This window comes from Gossypium arboreum, chromosome 6 (genome assembly GCF_025698485.1).
Source record: "Gossypium arboreum isolate Shixiya-1 chromosome 6, ASM2569848v2, whole genome shotgun sequence".
Lineage (NCBI taxonomy): Eukaryota > Viridiplantae > Streptophyta > Magnoliopsida > Malvales > Malvaceae > Gossypium > Gossypium arboreum.
The window spans coordinates 73,243,273-73,263,203 of record NC_069075.1 but is presented as its reverse complement, the minus strand read 5'-3'; positions in this window follow the sequence as shown (position 1 = coordinate 73,263,203).

The following is a 19,931-nucleotide window of genomic DNA, read 5'->3' as shown; positions in this document are numbered from 1 at the left end:
AAACTTAGTTGGTGTTGAAAAAGGTACTTTTAAAAGTAGATTAAAGTGAACGGAAGCTATGCACCAGGTAGGAAACCAGGAAGAAGAGGAGGTGAGTCCGTCGGACTGCTTAAGTACCAAGCTCCCTTCGGATCCAATCCTAGACATGCACACCGCCATTGCCACACTCTAACATCTCGTATAATTTCTGCGAAGACCGTGTGATTATGCCCATCTTAAGAAAATGATTAAGGTTGAAAAACGTTTGCTTAAAATATTTATTCTCTTGGAAAACATTTACTTTGCGGAAACTTTGTGCGTCATCGTGATCTTTTAAAAACAAGTAGTTTTTATAAAACGAACCCTAGTGCTAACCAGTTTAATAATCCCCAAAATAAAATTAATAAAAAGAGCGGCCTTATTACAACTTCAAGCACAATAAAAATTGTGACAGCCCAAAATTGACCCTAGTCGGAATGTGGTTTCGGGACCACAAAACCGAGGCATAAAAATAATTAAAAATTTATTTTGATGCCTATGATATGTGTTAAATTGTGTATGACATTTTGATGTTTCAATTTAGAATTATAAATGTGAATTTCACTAGAAAGGACCTAGTAGTAAACTTTGAAAGTAAGATGGGGAAATGTGTGATGACTAGTTGATCATGCATGCAAAATGAGGATTTGCATGTCAAATTCCCCAAAGATGGTATAGTGGCCGGCCATGACAAGGGAATATGGGCAAGGAAAACATGTTATGACATGTTTTGTTAATGCATGATGTGATAAATGATAAAAATTAAGCATGTAGGAAGAGAAACAAAAATCAAAATTTGCTCATCCTTCCCCTTTTGCCGTGAGTGAAAGAGAAGCAAAGACAAAAAAAATTTTCATCTATTTTTCTCTTCTTTGGCCGAAAATACTAAGGAAAAAGGAAGGATTTTTGCTTCATTTTCTTTGTTTAGAAGAGATCTAGAAGGAAATTTGGCTAAACTTGCATCAAGAGTAAGGTATGTATGAGGTTGTGTTGGGAGTTTCATGCATGTTTTGGTTGCTAACTTGATGTGCATGTTAGCCATGGCTCAAATCTTTGTTATGCCATGGAAATGGCATTTGGCCAAAGTTGTTATGGTGATAAAGCCATTGCATGCTAAGTGTGAAGCTTGATGGTGATGCATGCAATGATGGATTGTCTACTCTTGAGTAAGATTTTGAGTTTTCTTTTTGTTTAACCATGATTGAAGTTGAAAAGGGGCATGATTGTCATATTTGGGCATGATGCATTCATGACATTGGTTCATGCTTCTTGCATGTTAGTTAAAATTTGTGTTTTGGGTGGCTATGGACACCTTGAAATTCGGCCATGCTCATATATGTATATAAATGTTTGCACATGATGTTTTGGTTATGAACTAAGTGATGAATATGTTTGTTTAAAGAAGAAGATGTTGAAGAATGATTGTGAAATTGCAAGCACATTCGGCCTAGCACACATATGAGTGCTTGATGCTATATTATAAGTTTTGAGCTACAATATGCAAAGCATTAACTAGTAAAATGCATGCTGTTTTTGTGAAGTATTAAGTGCATAATTGGCCTCAACATGGACATGAATATTTGGCCTTGGGTAGTCTATTGAAGGCCTTAGCTTTTCCTTGATGCTCGAATAAATTGTATCAAATTGCTTGATGTAGTATAAAATGTGCATGACCATTGTGTATTCAAGCTAAAGAGTGGCCATATGACCATTTAAACTCCTTGTCATATTCGCCATAAGCTAGCACAATGAGGTTTTAATAAATTGAATTTGTTTGAATTAGCTCAAGAGCTTAGAGGGCCACAATTGGACAAGGGAAGGAGAAAGTGATCGAATAGCCGTAAAAGCCGTTCGACAACATCCGAGGTAAGTCCTCAAGAAGTGACCTTACTTGAATTATGTGGAATGAAATATGGATGTATTGATTATTGATTTATGTGTGTATGAGTATTTGAATGATACCGGACTAAGTCCCGGCGATTATGCTAGTGATTATAATTGTGTTTGAGCCTTAGTAACGAAAATGAAATATGTATGTCCAATGATTATTGATGTATGTGTGCATGAGAAATTGAATGATATCCGGCTAAGCCGAAGACAATTATGCTGGAAATTATATCCGGTTAAGACCGAAGGCAATTGTGCTAGTGGCTACATCCGGCTAAGACCAAGGCATTCGTATGAAGTCATTCTATCCGGCTAAGACCAAGGCATTTGTGCACGTGGTTATATCCGGTTGTATTCAAGAAGCTTGGGCTGGAGGTGAGTATTGGTTGCTGTAATAAATTCAATTAGCACGCTTCGAAAAGCCCAAAGAATGAGGTACGTTTATATGTGCATTGGGAAGTCGACATGTTGAGCAACATTCGCTCAAACGACTAACAATTTCAGCTATTGAATTGGTTGATACTTGGTGAAAGTATATAATGATGAAGTGTGATGTAAGAATGATTATAGAATGTGTATTAATGAAATGATGCATTTGGTTATGTGAATATATTGCCTTAATTAAAGCTGATTTTTATTCCTTGAGACTTACTAAGCATAAAAATGCTTACCCGTTGCTTTGGCTCTTTGTTTTATAGATTTAGCCGATAGCAATCGGATTCGGGATCAATAAAGTCAAGTCATCCACACTATCAACGCCTCTATTTTGGTATAAATTTTGGTTGAACTTTGAAATGGCATGTATAGGACTACCCCTTGTTGGTTAAATATGCTGTGATGTATATGTGTACGGCCATGCGAAAATGGCTCGTAAAAGTGAAGTATCAACTTAGACTATTTGCGGTTTGTATATATATATATATGGTGTCATGATGTGACTATGGATTGGAAATGGGAATGTTGGTCACATGATCAGCCATTGGCATGGTTAAAATGATCATATGTGAACCTATGTATGGCAAGACTAGTTGGTTCATGGAGACTACAAATTAGGTAAGACCTACCTTAAAAACAGATGCTGCCAGCTGCAGTGACGTGAATGTGAAAAATCACCAAAATTTGTAGGAATGGTATTAAATAGTGAATAAGCTATGTAAATGAACCTGGATGAGTCTATTTTCATATGGAAGAAACGAAATGGTCATAGGAGTTACATATTAAGAGATATTAAAGCTATTGTGAGACAGGGCCAGAACGGTTTCTGGGTCCCCTGTCACAACTTTAAAAATTTACTATAAATTATCCAGAAATAATTAGGAGTCATTACTTATATGTACAGATTCCATTTTGAGTCTAGTTTCATTAGAAACAAACGGCACCAGTATTAAAGCCCTGTACAGTGAGATATTAAAGTTGTAACGCGCGAAGGTCAGAGCAGTCGACCCCTGTAACATGGGTGACTTAAACTAATAAACTGTACCAATTGGCCCGACCAAAAATTCTAGAAATAAATCCATGGATGGATACATGAGTCTAAATTCAGGGAAAATTTACAAAACCAGTTTCCGAGTTTTGAAACTCGAGATATGATTTTTAAGGCGACGGTGATGCAGTTTTCCAGCCTGACTGGAAATGTCAAATTGGTGGGCAAAATATGTGAACTTGGCATGTTAACCCCTCGTGTCCGACACCGGCGATGGTCTCGGGTTTGGGGTGTTACAATTTTATTGGTGTCAGAGCCACGGTTTAGTCGATTCTAGGACTACCGTGATGTGTTTGGGGTCTAGCTATACATGCCATTAAATGATGAATCGATAGTGTGGTGATTTACGACAATTTGACTTTGTGTTTGTTTATAGCAATGGATCCGATCCCACCGAGCAATAGCTGATGATGTGGAGAGTGTGGCGCTGCTCCTCGCAAGGGACAGCGTCGGCGGACTCTCAACCTATGGCCAGCAATCCGAATGATGAGGCTAGGCAAGCCTTTTATAGTGTGATGAACGAATGGTTTAATCAATACATTCGAACTAACACGGCTATTCCACAACCTCCATTCCCGACAAATGCAACCCCGCACCTACAATACCTCCGGTGACTGACCAAATAAGGTCAAGTAAGCCCCAATCGATAGGATTCAAAACATGGGGCCACTGAATTTAAGGCTACGGATGATGATGATGCCGAAGCGAGCTGAATTTTGGTTGGATAACACTATCCGGTGCTCGATGAGCTATCCTGTACACCGATGAGTGCTTAAAGTGTACCATCTCCTTGCTACGTGAGTCCGCCTACTATTGGTGGAGTACTCGACTTCGTGGTACCTAGAGAGCAAGTAACTTGGGAATTCTTTCAAACCGAGTTCAAAAAAGTATATCGATCGAGATTCATCGACCAAAAGTGAAGGAATTTCTTGATCTTAAGCAAGGTTCTATGTCCGTTACCGACTACGAATGAAAATTTGTGAGGCTTAGCCGATCTGTGAGAATGCATTTCGTCCGAGGCTATTATGTATAAACGCTCGAGGATGGGCTGAATGATGATATAAGGATGTTCGTTGGCATTCTCGAAATACGAGAGTTCGTAGTACTTGTTGAGCGAGCTTGTAAAGTCAAGAGCTTAGAAAGGAGAAACAAAAGTTGATGTGGGAACCGGAGAATTCGAAGAGGTCCTCGGAAAGTCTCTTCAACAGCATCAAGAGATTTCGAGATGATGTGAGCCGGTCTAGAGGCGTTTGGGCTTTTCTAGACGAGGACGCGATCGACCCCTGTGACCACACGAGTCACTTCGATTGCCGTGGTGGAAATGATCGCGAAAGAGGGCGAGTGTCCACATTGTGGCAAATGGCATTCGGGAGCTGTTGGTTTCGTGATCGCTCCTGCTATAAGTGTGGATCGGCCGACCACTTTATGAAGGATTGCCCGAGGATGCATGAGCATGAATGTAAGTCGAGTGGAAACCCGGTGCTACCATCGCCGAGGTAGGCCACCTAGAAATATGGGCAATGTCGTTGGCGGTCGAGAGGATCTAGAGATGCTACCATCGATCCGAGGCTCGTGCTCTGCTAGGACTTATGCCATACGCGACGCCGAGGATGCTGCCTCTCGGATGTCATTACCGGTACTTTCACTCTTTTCAATACTAATGTGATTGCTTTGATTGACCCCGGTTCTACTCATTCATATATATGTGAAACCTTAGCATCCAGTAAGACTTTGCCTATTGAGTCTACTGAGTTTGTAATTCGGGTATCAAACCCCTTGGGTCATTACGTGCTTGTCAACAAAGTGTACAAGAAAAGTCCCCTAGTGTTCCGAGGTTCTTGTTTTTCGGCGGACTTGATGCTTTTGCCGTTCGATGAATTCGACGTTATTCTTGGTTTGGATTGGTTGACCATGCACGATGCGGTTGTAAATTGCAAAAGTAAGACTATCGATTTGAGGTGCGAATAATGAGATAATTCGGGTTGAGTCTACGGACTTAAAGGGTTGCCACCGTAATATCGCAATGTTGGCCCGAAAATATGTAAGAAAAGGGTGCGGCGTACCTTGCGTCGTGCTTTCGATGACAAGGAATCGAAAAGAAACCCGAATCGTGTCGCTGGTTTGTGAATACCGGATGTTTTCCACAAGAATTGTCGGGTTTACCACTGCTCGGAAATAGAATTTGGCATCGAATTGGTACCGGTACCACTCAATTTCGATAGCTCCGTATCGTATGGCACCAACGGAATTAAAGGAGTTGAAAGCTCGGTTGCAAGAATTGGTGGATAGAGGTTTTGCTCGCCGAGTTGTTCGCCTTTGGGGTACGCCAAAGGTTGTTTGTGAAAAGAAGGATGGAACCATGCGGTTGTGCATCGACTATCGTCGACTTAATAAAGCGACGATAAAGAACAAATATCCGCTTACCACGTATCGATGACTTGTTCGATCAACTGAAGGGAGCCTCGGTGTTCTCAAAATAGATTTGAGATCGGGCTATTATCAATTGCGAATCCGAGATTGGACGTACCCAAGACCGCCTTGAAATGAGATATGGTCACTATGAGTTCCTAGTGATGCCGTTTGGGCTCACTAATGCCCTCAAGGTATTTATGGATTTAATGAATCGGATCTTCGCACCATATTTGGATCGATTCGTAGTCGTGTTCATTGATGACATCTTGGTCTATTCAAGAAATGAGACCGAACATCTTGAACACCGAGGTTAGTGCTGCAAATTTTACGAGATAAGCAACTATATGCTAAGTTCAAGAAGTGTGAGTTCGGTTAAGAGAGGTTAGCTTCTTGGGTCATGTGGTATCTGCGACGGGTATTCAAGTCGAATTCAATAAAATTTTAGCCATACTTAATTCAAGCCTCCGAGAAATATTACCGAGGTTCGAGCTTTTTGGGGCTTGCTTATTATTACCGACGATTTGTAAAGGTTTCTCAACGATAGCCACGCCGATGACGGTTACTCCAAAAGGATGTTAAGTTCGAATGGATTTGAGAAATGCCAAAAAGTTTCGATCAACTGAAAACTTATTTGACCGAAGCCCCAATTCTAGTGCAACCCGAGTCCGCAAAGAGTTTGTCATCTATAGCGACGCCTCCTACTTGGGTTAGGTTGTGTATTGATGCAAGAAGGTCGAGTTGTGGCCTGCGCGTCGAGGCAATTAAAGCCACATGAGAAAAATTATCCGACTCATGATCTCGAATTGGCCGCCATTGTGTTCGCTTTAAAGATTTGGCGACATTACTTATTTGGTGAAAGGTGCCATGTGTACTCGGATCACAAAAGTCTCAAATATTTGATGACCCAAAGAGACTTAAATCTGCGACAAAGACGTTGGCTCGAGCTGTTAAAGGATTATGAGCTGGTCATTGACTATCACCCGGAAAGGCGAATGTGGTTGCGGATGCCTTGAGTCGTAAATCATTATTCGCTTCGAGCGATGAACGTGCACTTGTCTGTTCGATCCGATAGTATGTTAGTAGCTGAATTGAAAGCCAAACCACTATTGATACATCAAATTCGAGAAGCTCAGAAAGTCAACGACAAGTTGGCTGCAAAACGGGCTGAGTGTGTTCCGAACAAGGACTCAGAATTTCAAATCGATGATGACGATTGTTTGAGGTTCAAAAGTCGTCTGTGTGTTCCAAAAGGTTCGGAACTCACTTCGATAATTCTGAATGAAGCCCATTGTAGCCGAATGGCAATCCACCCGGGGAGTACGAAGATGTACAATGATTTGAAACGTCGGTTTTGGTGGCATGGTATGAAGCGAGACATCTCCGACTTTGTTTCGAGATGTTTAATATGTCAACAAGTGAAAGCGGAACATCAGGTGCCTTCAGGATTACTTCAGCCAATCACGACACCCGAGTGGAAATGGGATCGAGTCACAATGGACTTTGTATCCGGACCGCCATTGTCGACAAGTAAGAAGGATGCGGTTTGGGTCATAGTAGATAGATTGACTAAGTCACTCACTTTGTCCCCGTCGCATTTAATTTTCAATGGACAAATTAGCGAATTGTACGCTTTCTCAGTTGTGAGATTACACGGGTGCCTATTTCCATCGTGTCGGATAGAGATCCGAGATTTACCCGCGATTTTGGAAAAAGTTGCAAGAAGCTTTGGGTACCAAGTTGCATTTCAGCACCGCTTTTCACCCCCAAACCGATGGTCAATCCGGCGGCGGATAATTCAGATACTTGAGGATATGTTGAGATGTTGCGTCCTCGAGTTTAGTGGTTCATGGGAACGGTATTTGCCGTTGATTGAATTCGCTTACAACAACACTTTCAATCAAGTATTAAGATGGCACCCTATGAGGCCTTGTACGGTCGTAAATGCCGTACACCATTGTTTTGGACCGAGCTTGGTGAAAGCAAGATTTTGGGTGGATTTGATTAGAGATGCCGAATGAAAGTGAAAGTAATCCGTGAAAGTCGAAGATAGCCTCCGATCGTCGAAGTCATACGCGGACTGAAGCGTAAGGATATCGAGTATCGTGGGTGATAAAGTGTTTCTCAAGGTATCGCCTTGGAAAAAGATACTCGATTCTACCGTAAGGGCAAGTTGAGCCCGAGGTTCATTGGGCCATATGAGATATCCGAGCGAGTCGGTCCAAAGGGCATATCGTTTGATTTTGCCCCGAACTCGAAAAGGTTCACGATGTCTTTCACGTTTCGATGCTTCGACGCTATAGATCCGATCCATCGCACATGATTAGTCCATCGGAGGTTGAAATTCAAGCCAATTTGAGTTATGAGGAAGAACCGATTCGTATCCTATCACGTGAAGTGAAAGAGTTATGAAACAAGCGGGTTCCGCTAGTGAAAGTGTTATGGCTCAAACACGGATAGAAGAAGCTACTTGGGAAACCGAGAACTCTATGAAAGAGCAATACCCAACCCTATTTACCGGTAAGATTTTCGGGGACGAAAATTTCTTAAGTCTTGGGAGAGTTGTGACAGCCAAAATTGACCCTAGTCGGAATGTGGTTTTGGGACCACAAAACCGAGGCATAAAAATAATTAAAAATTTATTTTGATGCCTATGATATGTGTTAAATTGTGTATGACATTTTGATGTTTCAATTTAGAATTATAAATGTGAATTTCACTAGAAAGGACCTAGTAGTAAACTTTGAAAGTAAGATGGGGAAATGTGTGATGACTAGTTGATCATGCATGCAAAAATGAGGGATTTGCATGTCAAATTCCCCCAAAGATGGTATAGTGGCCGGCCATGACAAGGGAATATGGGCAAGGAAAACATGTTATGACATGTTTTGTTAATGCATGATGTGATAAATGATAAAAAATTAAGCATGTAGGAAGAGAAACAAAAAAATCAAAAATTTGCTCATCCTTCCCCCCCTTTTGCCGTGAGTGAAAGAGAAGCAAAGAAAAAAAAAATTTCATCTATTTTTCTCTTCTTTGGCCGAAAATACTAAGGAAAAAGGAAGGATTTTTGCTTCATTTTCTTTGTTTAGAAGAGATCTGGAAGGAAATTTGGCAAAACTTGCATCAAGAGTAAGGTATGTATGAGGTTGTGTTGGGAGTTTCATGCATGTTTTGGTTGCTAACTTGATGTGCATGTTAGCCATGGCTCAAATCTTTGTTATGCCATGGAAATGGCATTTGGCCAAAGTTGTTATGGTGATAAAGCCATTGCATGCTAAGTGTGAAGCTTGATGGTGATGCATGCAATGATGGATTGTCTACTCTTGAGTAAGATTTTGAGTTTTCTTTTTGTTTAACCATGATTGAAGTTGAAAAGGGGCATGATTGTCATATTTGGCCATGATGCATTCATGAGCATGGTTCATGCTTCTTGCATGTTAGTTAAAATTTGTGTTTTGGGTGGCTATGGACACCTTGAAATTGACCATGCTCATATATGTATATAAATGTTTGCACATGATGTTTTGGTTATGAACTAAGTGATGAATATGTTTGTTTAAAGAAGAAGATGTTGAAGAATGATTGTGAAATTGCAAGCGCATTCGGCCTAGCACACATATGAGTGCTTGATGCTATATTATAAGTTTTGAGCTACAATATGCAAAGCATTAACTAGTAAAATGCATGCTGTTTTTGTGAAGTATTAAGTGCATAATTGGCCTCAACATGGACATGAATATTTGGCCTTGGGTAGTCTATTGAAGGCCTTAGCTTTTCCTTGATGCTCGAATAAATTGTATCAAATTGCTTGATGTAGTATAAAATGTGCATGACCATTGTGTATTCAAGCTAAAGAGTGGCCATATGACCATTTAAACTCCTTGTCATATTTGGCCATAAGCTAGCACAATGAGGTTTTAATAAATTGAATTTGTTTGAATTAGCTCAAGAGCTTAGAGGGCCACAATTGGACAAGGGGAAGGAGAAAGTGATCGAATAGCCGTAAAAGCCGTTCGACAACATCCGAGGTAAGTCCTCAAGAAGTGACCTTACTTGAATTATGTGGAATGAAATATGGATGTATTGATTATTGATTTATGTGTGTATGAGTATTTGAATGATACTCGGGCTAAGTGGCTACATCCGGGCTAAGACCCGAAGGCATTCGTGCGAGTCATTCTATCCGGGCTAAGACCCGAAGGCATTTGTGCACGTGGTTATATCCGGTTGTATTCCGAAGAAGCTTGGGCTGGAGGTGAGTATTGGTTGCTGTAATAAATTCAATTAGCACGCTCGAAAAGCCCAAAGAATGAGGTACGTTTATATGTGCATTGGGAAGTCGACATGTTGAGCAACATTCGCTCAAACGACTAACGAATTTCAGCTATTGAATTGGTTGATACTTGGTGAAAGTATATAATGATGAAGTGTGATGTAAGAATGATTATAGAATGTGTATTAATGAAATGATGCATTTGGTTATGTGAATATATTGCCTTAATTAAAGCTGATTTTTATTCCTTGAGACTTACTAAGCATAAAAATGCTTACCCCGTTGCTTTGGCTCTCTGTTTTATAGATTTCGCTCGATAGCAATCGGATTCGGGATCAATAAAGTCGAAGTCATCCACACTATCAACGCCTCTATTTTGGTATAAATTTTTGGTTGAACTTTGAAATGGCATGTATAGGACTACCCCTTGTTGGTTAAATATGCTGTGATGTATATGTGTACGGCCATGCGAAAATGGCTCGTAAAAGTGAAGTATCAACTTAGACTATTTGCGGTTTGTATATATATATATATGGTGTCATGATGTGACTATGGATTGGAAATGGGAATGTTGGTCACATGATCAGCCATTGGCATGGTTAAAATGATCATATGTGAACCTATGTATGGCAAGACTAGTTGGTTCATGGAGACTACAAATTAGGTAAGACCTACCTTAAAAACAGATGCTGCCAGCTGCAGTGACGTGAATGTGAAAAATCACCAAAATTTGTAGGAATGGTATTAAATAGTGAATAAGCTATGTAAATGAACCTAGATGAGTCTATTTTCATATGGAAGAAACGAAATGGTCATAGGAGTTACATATTAAGAGATATTAAAGCTATTGTGAGACAGGACCAGAACGGTTTCTGGGTCCCCTGTCGCAACTTTAAAAATTTACTATAAATTATCCAGAAAGAATTAGGAGTCATTCCTTATATTTACAGATTCCATTTTGAGTCTAGTTTCATTAGAAACAAATGGCACCAGTATTAAAGCCCTGTACAGTGAGATATTCAAGTTGTAACGCGTGAAGGTCAGAGCAGTCGACCCCTGTAACATGGGTGACTTAAACTAATAAACTGTACCAATTGGCCCGACCAAAAATTCTAGAAATAAATCCATGGATGGATACATGAGTCTAAATTCAGGGAAAATTTACAAAACCAGTTTCTGAGTTTTGAAACTCGAGATATGATTTTTAAGGCGACGGTGATGCAGTTTTCCAGCCTGACTGGAAATGTCAAATTGGTGGGCAAAATATGTGAACTTGGCTTGTTAACCCCTCGTGTCCGACACCGGCGATGGTCTCGGGTTCGGGGTGTTACAAAAATAATCCAAATTAAATGCTAAACTTATTTAAAATCGGCAATCAAGCTTCATGGCCACTCTGAATCCCGCCCACTCCAAGTCCACCAACTAGGGCTCACCGCAAGGATGGAAGAGGAAGGGTGAGTTTGGGAAAACTCGGTGTATCTGAAACCCATCCAAAGCCCAAATCAGCTCGAGCCCATTGGGCCTAAGCCCTATCTGAGATAACAATACACATGAGAACAAAGCCCTTTTGAATCTGATAGCAAGGCCTTAGCCCTTTTTAACATAACAAGATGGCCCATAAGCCCGGATCAAGAACATATGTAACAATATCAGAATGAATGCAAGCCCAACTAGGAGACTACTCAACCCACCAACCGCTACACCGCCTGCACCAGCCCTACACTCCATGTGGGGAATATCTCAACCCACCCACCCTACACTCCACAGCTTGCAACAACGGCACTCAATTATCGATCGATTGAGGCAAAGCCTCCGATCGTGGATGAACCACATTCAAGATTTCCTCCATCAATACCCCAATCCCATGCAACAGATATTAATAAATGCATATCATGTAAAATACAGATTAATCAATCATGCGGTTTAACCAATTTAAACCCTAGGGTATTTCTTAATTGTGCTCTTTAGGGGTAATTTCGTACTTACGCAACTACACACGTTATTCCAGTAATTCTTAACAATCATATGCAATTTGATTCTCCCATCTAACTGACAGGCTACTTTGCCCACCTCTTGCCCATATTGGGCCGTAAGCCCATTGGGCCCAATTTTATTATCGAGGCCCTATTTTCGAAGTACGTTGAAACGTCACACAAACTTACTTACCACTTTGCGGTGCTAGATCTAACAATTACTCTATGTCTTGAGAGCATTCGCATACTCACAAGCCTATGAAATGCCGGAATTTCGGCATTTCGGCTTTTTGCCGAATTGAACTAAGAAAAGGTGTTCGGTACACACCTGATTCGCGACGACTGCTACTGAGATCTCTTTTGATATCCTACAATTGATTAGCACAGTGCTTATTTACAAACTATAATCACTAAATTCCAAAACTTACTCACCCATGATCGAACCATGTCCCTAAAAGCCTTTGAAACCTTACCTTTTTGTCAAAATCAATAGCTAGCTCCGAATCCGATTGCTCCAATGATTCACGCTTTCAATCCAACACTTAAGAAGACTCTAATCACCAAGAGAAAACATTAGTTACAAACCCTTAAAGTCTTATGCTCAAATCGACAGCCTTCCTAATTTTTAGGGATTTCGGCTTTTCCTAACATCGCAAAATAAGAACAGATCTGAGATGATAAGTACTTACCCCTTACTCCTACTTGATTTCCACGCAATCTAGTGCAGATTTATCCTTAGAACAATGGTAAAACCCGAATCCAGGAGTTTGAAGAAGTTTCGGCTATAAGCCCCTAAACCAGTGGTACTTTCGGCTTTTGGGTGGTGAAGAAGATGATAATGTGGAACTATAACCTTGAAGTAGAATTGCTGTCAGGTATCTAGGATTAAGAAAAGATAATCGTAGATTAAAAAAAACATAGAAGGACCGGCTTTGAAGAAATCGGCACAGCGGTGATCACGAGATTTCACTTTTATAGATTGACAAAAGTATTGATGAATAGCAGTATGATGAATAGTTTTGAAGTAGAAAAATAGAAGAAGAAGAATAGGGAGGTGGTAGTTTGGCTAGAGAGGAAAAGAGAGGAAAAACAACCCTAAGGTGTTAAAGCAGAAGAAAAACGGCACCACTCAATACCCTAAGTGCCGAAATACCAACCTAATACCCCCTGCCGATTTTCCCTCTTCAATTCCCATAATTCGGCCAACTCCTAGCCTCATCCAAATCCCTTAAATCTCTCCCCTTATCCCTCCTTAATCCAAGCATTTAAACTGATCCAACTCTCTTCTAGCAGAATCCACCTGAACTCTAACACTTACCCCTCCTACACTTAAAAAATAAATGCATCTATTTGTCAACACAGGGAATCGATCCCATGCCTTCCCCACTGCTACACATGCCACTTTTCTAGGAGCCTAGTGGCGTCACCCTTGCCACTTTACCAAGGCTCTTTTTGTGATGCAATTTACCCACAACTCTACTTAAGGGCCACTTAGCCAGAACCCCTAACTCCTAAGTCTAAAATTCCAAAAATTCAACTGGGTTTTGGCCAACTCATGGGCCTTCCATAAGCCCATTTACTTACTCAAAATATTAATTTCACATCCAAATACAATAATTTAAAGTCTTTATAAAATATTGAAAACCACGAATAAATCTGAAAAATCAGGATGTTACAATATGGTTTCATGATGTGACTATGGACTGGAATGGAAGTGTTGGGCAATGATCAGCCCTTGGAATGGCTAAATATGATTATATGTGGACCTATGTATGACAAAACTCTAGTTGGTCCATGGAAACTACGAAATAGGTAAAGTTTACCTTAAGAATAGATGCTGACAGCAGCAGTGGTGTGGATGTGAAAAATCACTAAAATTAGCAGAAATGGAATTAAATAGTTAATAAATTATGTAAATTAACCTTGATGAATCTACTTTCATATGGAAGAAACGAAACGGTCATATGAGTTGTATGTTAAGAGATATTTAGGTTTTCGTGAAACAGGGCCAGAACGGTTTCTGGATTCCCTGTTCCGACTTTGGAAATTCATTATAAATTAACCAGAGATAATTAGGAGTCATGCCATATATGTATACATTCCTATTTGAGTCTAGTTTCTAGAGAAACAAAAGGGATTGGTATTGAAGCCCTGTACAGGGAGATATCCAATTCGTAATGCATGAAGGTCAGTGTAGTCGAACCCTGGAATAGGGGAGACTTTAACTAATAAACTGTACTAATTGGCTCGACCAAAAATTCTAGAAAAAAATCTGTAGATGGACATATGAGTCTAGTTTCAGGAAAAAAAATTACAAAACCGATTTTCAAGTTTTGAAACTCAAGATATGATTTTTAAGGCGACAAGGTGATGCAAGAACCAACTTGTCCGAAATTTTTAAATGGATGTGAAAATAATTAAGTTAAGTCTGTGCACCTTGTGTTCGACTCGATAACGGACTCGGTGCGGGTGTTACAATTTTATTGGTATCAGAGCTACGGTTTAGTCGATTCTAGGACTACCATAATGCGGTTGGGTCTAGCTATACATGCCATTTTACGTGATTATTTGATAGTGTGGTGATTTTTGACAATTGAAATGTGTTTATTTATAGTAATGGATCCCGATCCCGACCGAGCGGTAGCTGATGATCTTGAGAGTGTAGCGCCTGCTCCCGCACAAGGGACAGCGCCGGCGGACTCTCAACCAAATGCTAGTAATCCAAATGATGAAGCTAGACAAGCTTTCTATCGTGTGATGAATGATTGGTTCAACCAATACATTCGAACTAATACGGCTGTTCCACAACCTCCATTCCCAACAAACACAACCCCCGCACCTACAATGCCTCCGATGGCCGACCAAATAAGGTCGAATAAGCCCCAGCTGATGAATCCGAAAACATGGGGCTACTGAATTTAAAGCTACGGATAGCGACGATGCCGAGCAAGCTGAATTTTGGTTGGACAACACTATTCGGGTACTCGATGAGCTATCTTGTACACCCGATGAATGCCTAAAATGTACTATCTCCTTGCTACGCGATTACGCCTACTATTGGTGGAGTACTCGACTTCACAGCCCCGAGAGCAAGTAACTTGGGAGTTTTTCCAAACTAAGTTTCGGAAAAAGTATATCAGTCAGAGAGTTGTTGATCAAAAACGGAAGGAATTTCTTAAGCTTAAGCAAGGTTCTATGTCGATTCACTGGATTCTGACGAAAAATTTGTTAGACTTAGTAGATACGCCGGAATGTATTTCGTCCGAGGCTATCATGTGTAAACTCTTCGAGGATGGGCTGAATGAAGATATAAAAATGTTCGTTGGCATTCTTAAAATACGAGAGTTCGTAGTACTTGTCGAGCGAGCTTGTAAAGCCGAAGAGCTTAGAAAAGAAAAACAAAAAATTGATGTGGGAACTGGAGAGTTTCGTAAAAGATCCTCGGGAAAGTCTCTTCAACATGCATCGAAGAAATTTCGTGATGATGTGGGCCGGTCTAGAGGCACTTTGGGCCTTTCTAGACGAGATCGTGATCGACCCTCTGTGGGTACACGAGGCACTTCGGTCGCTAGTGTTGGGAATGAACGTCGAGACAGAACGGAGTGTCAGCATTGTGGCGAATGGCATTCTGGAAGTTGTAGATTCCGTGACCGCTCCTGTTACAAGTGCGGATCAGTTGGCCACTTCATTAAAGATTGCCCGAGGTTGTCTGAACAGAATGTAGATTAGAGTGGGAAACCGGGCGCTACCACTGCTCGAGGTAGACCATCTAGAAATGCGGGCAATGCTAGTGGTGGTCAGAGAGGATCTAGAGATGCTACGACCAGATCCGAGGCTCGCGCTCCTGCTAGGGCTTATGCCATACGCGCACGCGAGGATGCTTCCTCGCCAGATGTTATTACCGGTACTTTCACTCTCTTTGATGCTAATGTGATTGCTTTGTTTGACCCTGGTTCTACTCATTCTTATATATGTGAAACCTTAGCATCCAGTAAGACTTTACCTATTGAGTCTACTGAGTTCGTCATTCGGGTGTCAAATCCCTTGGGTCGTTACGTGCTTGTTGACAAAGTGTGTAAGAAATGCCCCCTAGTAATTCGAGGTTCCTGTTTTCCGGCGGACTTGATGCTTTTGCCGTTCGATGAATTTGATGTTATTCTTGGTTTGGATTGGTTGACCGTGCATGATGCGGTTGTGAATTGCAAAAGCAAGACTATGGATTTGAGGTGCGCAAATAACGAGATGATCCGAGTTGAGTCTACTGACTTAAAGGGTTGCCACCGTAATATCATCAATGTTGGCCCGAAATATGTAAGAAAGGGTGCGAAGCATACCCTGCGTATGTACTTGATGATAAGGAGTTAGAAATAAAACCCGAATCTGTGGCGGTGGTTTGTGAATACCCGAATGTTTTTCCCGAAGAATTACCGGGTTTGCCACCTGTTCGGGAGATAGAGTTTGGTATTGAGCTTGTACCTAGGACTACGCCGATTTTGATAGCTCCGTATCGAATGGCACCAACCGAGTTAAAAGAGTTGAAAGCTCAGCTGCAAGAATTGACAGACAAAAGTTTCGCTCGACCAAGTTTCTCACCTTGGGGTGCACCAGTATTGTTTGTAAAAAAGAAGGACGGAACCATGAGGTTGTGCATTGACTATCGTCAGCTGAATAAAGTGACGATAAAGAATAAATATTCGTTACCGCATATTGATGATTTGTTTGACCAACTAAAGGGAGCCTCAGTGTTTTCAAAGATAGATTTGAGATCGGTAATCAGTTGCGGATTCGAGATTCAGATGTACCCAAAACTGCTTTCAGAACGAGGTACGGTCACTACGAGTTCTTAGTGTTGCCGTTCGGGCTCACTAATGCCCCTACGGTATTTATGGATTTGATGAATCGGATCTTGAGACGATTTTGGACCGGTTCGTAGTTGTGTTCATTGATGACATCTTGGTCTATTCAAGAGATGAGACCGAACATGTTGAACACCGAGATTAGTGTTGCAAATTTTACGGGATAAGCGAGTTACATGCTAAGTTCAGCAAGTGTGAGTTCGGTTAAGGGAGGTTAGCTTCTTGGGTCATGTGGTATCTCAGATCGGGTATTCGAGTCGACAGAGCAAAATTTCAGCCATACTTAACTGGAAGCCTCAGAGAAATATTATCGAGGTTCGAGCTTTTGGGACTTGCTTGGTTACTTACCGACGGTTTGTGAAAGGTTTCTCGATGATAGCCACACCCATGACGAAGCTACTTCAAAAGATGTTAAGTTGAATAGACGGAAAAATGTCGAAAAGTTTAGATCAACGATAACTTATTTGACCGAAGCTCAATTTTAGTGCAGACCGAATCGGGCAAAGAGTTTGTCATCTATAGTGACGCCTCCCTACTTGGGTTGGGTTGCGTATTGATGCAAGAAGGTCGAGTTGTGGCCTATCGCGTCGAGACAATTAAAGCCACATGAGAAAAATTATCCGACCCATGATCTCGAACTAGCGCCATCGATTCGCTTTGAAAATATGGCGACACTACCTATTTGGGGAGAAGTGCCATGTATTTTCGGATCACAAAAGTCTCAAATATTTGATGACTCAAAGAGACTTGAATCTGCGACAAAGACATTGGCTCGAGTTGTTAAAAGATTATGAGCTTGTCATTGATTATCACCCGGGAAAGGCTAATGTGGTTGCGGACGCCTTAAGCCGGAAATCTCTGTTTTCTTTATGAGTGATGAATGTACACTTGTCTATTCTACCCGACAATGTGTTAGTAGCCGAATTAAAGGCCAAACCATTATTGATTCATCAAATTCGTGAAGCTCAAAAAGTCGACGATGAGTTGGTTGCAAAAGCAAAATGAGTGTGTTTCAACAAGGAATCGGAGTTTCAAATTGATGATGATGATTGTTTGAGGTTCAAGTCGTCTGTGTTCCAAGGAATTCGAAACTCATTTCGATGTTTCTGAACGAAGCCCATTGTAGCCGAATGTCAATTCACCCGGGGAGTACGAAGATGTACAACGATTTGAAACGTCGATTTTGGTGGCATGGTATGAAACGAGACATCTCCGACTTTGTTTCGAGATGTTTAATATGTCAACAAGTGAAAGCGGAACATCAAGTGCCTTCAGGGTTACTTCAGCCGATCACGATACTCGAGTGGAAATGGGATCGAGTCACAATGGACTTTGTGTCCGGACTCCATTGTCAGCAAGTAAGAAGGATGCGATTTGGGTTGTTGTTGATAGACTGACTAAGTCGGCTCACTTTATCCCCGTGCGTACAGATTTTTCATTGGATAAACTAGCTGAATTGTAAGTTTCTCAGATTGTGAGATTACACGGGGTACCTATTTCTATTGTGTCGGATAGAGATCCGAGATTCACCTCACGATTTTGGAAGAAATTGCAAGAAGCTTTGGGCACCAAGTTTCATTTTAGCACCGCTTTTCACCCCCAAACCGATGGTCAATCCAAGCGGATAATTCAGATACTTGAGGATATGTTGAGATGTTGCATCCTCGAGTTCAGTGGTTCATGGGAACGGTATTTACCTTTGATTGAATTCGCTTACAACAATAGTTATCAATCAAGTATTAAGATGGCACCTTACGAGGCCTTGTACGGGCGTAAATGCCGTACACCATTGTTTTGGACTGAGCTCGGTGAAAGTAAAATTTTTGGAGTTAATTTGATTAAAGATGCTGAACAGAAAGTAAAGGTAATCCGTGAAAGTCTGAAGGCAGCCACAGATCGTCAGAAATCGTACGCGAATTTAATACGAAAGGACATTGAATATCAGGTGGGAGATAAAGTGTTTCTTAAAGTTTCGCCTTGGAAAAAGATACTCAGATTTGGGCGCAAGGGCAAATTGAGTCCGAGGTTTATCGGGCCATATGAGATACCCGAACGTGTCAGTCCAGTTGCATATCGTTTGATTTTTCCCCCTGAACTTGAAAAGATTCACGACGTCTTTCATGTTTCGATGCTTCGACGTTATAGATCTGTTCCGTCGCACGTAATTAGTCCATCAGAGGTTGAAATTCAAGCTGATATGAGTTATGAAGAAGAATCGATTCGTATCCTAGCTCGTGAAGTGAAGGAGTTGTGAAACAAAAGGGTTCCATTAGTAAAAGTGTTATGGCTCAAAAACGGGATGGAAAAAGCTACTTGGGAACCTGAGAACTCTATAAAAGAGCAATACCCAAACCTATTTACCGGTAAGATTTTCGGGGACGAAAATTTCTTAAGTGGGGGAGAGTTGTGACAACCCAAAATTGACCCTAGTCGGGAAGTGGTTTCGGGACCGCTAAACCGAGTCACCGAAATGTTTGAACGTAATATTTATTGTCTAGAATATGTATTTATGAATGTGTGAAAATTTCAAGCTTCGATTTAGTCGATTGCATGTGAATTCAGTTATTAGGACTTGTGTGACACTTTTGAAATGTGATAGGCTAATCTATAAGGACCTAATAGTGCATGTAATCAAAAGGGAGGACTTGCATGTCAAATATCCCTTCTTTTTATAAGTGGTGGCTGGCCATGATAAAGAATGATGGGCAAAACATGTCATAGACATGTTTTGTTGGTGCATTATGGGAGGAAACAATAAATTAAGGTTAGGAATAAAGAAATGAAAAAAAAAAGAGAGAAGGTGTGTGATCCCCCATTGCCGTGAGTTGAGGGAAAGAAAACAAAAAAAAATGTTCAACATTTTCACTTCTCTTGGCCGAAAATCCTAAGGAAGAAGGAGGGAGTTCTTGCTTCATGCTTGGGTTGGAAGAGGATTAGGAGGAGGTTTGGCCATACTTGTATCTAGATTAAGGTATGTTGAGGTTGTGCCATGAGATTCATGCATGTTTTTAGTTGCTAGCTTGAGTTCT